The sequence below is a fragment of the Papaver somniferum genome, chromosome 5 (assembly GCF_003573695.1).
Source record: "Papaver somniferum cultivar HN1 chromosome 5, ASM357369v1, whole genome shotgun sequence".
Lineage (NCBI taxonomy): Eukaryota > Viridiplantae > Streptophyta > Magnoliopsida > Ranunculales > Papaveraceae > Papaver > Papaver somniferum.
In genome coordinates this window covers 88,119,889-88,121,633 of record NC_039362.1, presented here as the reverse complement: position 1 = coordinate 88,121,633, position 1,745 = coordinate 88,119,889, and the positions used below count along the sequence as shown (strand labels likewise).

General features: G+C 39.7%; 1 pseudogene; it reads right to left on the bottom strand.

Moving 5' to 3' along the window:
* Positions 1-394: 394 nt before the first annotated feature.
* On the bottom strand, positions 395-494 carry LOC113284830 (annotated as a pseudogene).
* Positions 495-1,745: the final 1,251 nt, after the last annotated feature.

The following is a 1,745-nucleotide window of genomic DNA, read 5'->3' as shown; positions in this document are numbered from 1 at the left end:
AAAATCCCTGATATTCCAATAGTGCCAGAAATGGCAACTTTGAAAGCTTTGTTGAACCCTACTAGGACTACTCGTCCTTCGTGTATCAGGTTATCTGAAACTGAAGCAAATTATGAACTTAAGCCTGGAACCTTACAGTTGCTCCCAATATTTTTAGGGAGAGAAAATGAAAACCCCTATTTCCATGTTAGGGACTTTGAGGAAATTTGTAGTACCCTAAAAATTAGAAACCTTGATGATGATGCTTTGAAACTCAGGTTATTCCCCTTTTCCTTGAAAGATAAAGCCAAATCGTGGCTATATAGTTTGGCTTCCGGATCAATTGAAACGTATGAACGACTTACATCTGCCTTTTTGAACAAGTTTTTCCCTAGGCACAAAACATCGTCTATTAGGACGCAAATCTGCACATTTTCTCAACAGGAGGGAGAATCCTTGTATAGGTATTTGGAAAGGTTCAATGATCTATTAGCCCAATGTCCTCATCATGGTTTATAAAAGGTTAGGTTAGTTCAGATCCTTTATGAGGGTTTAGATTATCCCACTACAACCACAGTAGAATCTATGTGTACAGGTGGGTTTGAAAACCAAACAGTTGATGATGCGATGACATATTTGCATGAAATCGCCGAAAAGACCCAACAATGGGAAAGTAATAGGGGACCCCGGAAAACAATTCTTCTAGGCAAAGGAAACATTAATAGGGTAGAAGGAAACTTTGAATCAGATGCCAAAATTGCTGCTATAGCGAAAAGGTTAGAAGCTTTAGAAGTTGGTCACACTAGTGGTAGATTAGAGCCTTTTTGGGAAGGCCGGAATAATGAAGAGCAAGCCAATGCTCTCTATAATAACACTAGATTCGATAACCGTCAGAAGTTTAACCCATATTCAGAAACCTATAATCCTGGTTGGAGAAACCATCCGAACCTTTCGTGGTCTAAGGCCAGAGTCAAGGTCAGTTTAGTAATTATAATGCTCCCACAGGTTTTGGTTCAGATAATCTTCAGGTCAGTTTCAGAACTCTTCAGAGAATAGAATAACGAGCTTAGAGGAATCTCTTAGTATATTAAGAAAGAGCCAGGATATGTTAGCACAGAGCCAGGACATGTTATTAAAGAGTCAAGTTAGTTTTCAACAGGAAACCAAGCAGAACTTTCAAACTAATGCTCAGACTCTTGCTAAGTTAGAGCTTCAAGTCGGCCAAATAGCTAAGACCTTAAGTGAGAGAGATAATGGAAGGTTCCCTAGTCAGACTAATCCCAATCCTAGAGGAGTTCATGAAGTAGGTGCAAAACCATCGAATCAATTGAATGCTGTTAGAACCCTTAGGAGTGGTAGAGTAGTAGACAATCAGGTAACCGTGCTCTATAGTGAGCATACTATAGTTCACCCCTCAGGACCAACCATAGCCGAGGAGACTGATAAAGTTTCTGATAATGTCAATTCGGTTCCTGAGAGGCCCTATTTTATGCCTAGAGACCCATTTCCACAGCTATTAGTACCAACAAAGAGTGAATCCAACTTTAATGACATAATGGAGGTTTTTAGGAAAGTTACCATAAACCTTCCGTTACTAGAAGCAATTAGGAAACTTCCAGCTTATGCCAAGTTTCTTAAGGATATGTGTACGCGAAAGCGAAAGCTTAGTGTCCCTAAAAAATCCTTTTTAGCTAGTCATGTAAGTTCGATCATTCAGAACCCCACAACTCCTAAATATAAAGACCCAGGTGCGCCTACCAATGCTT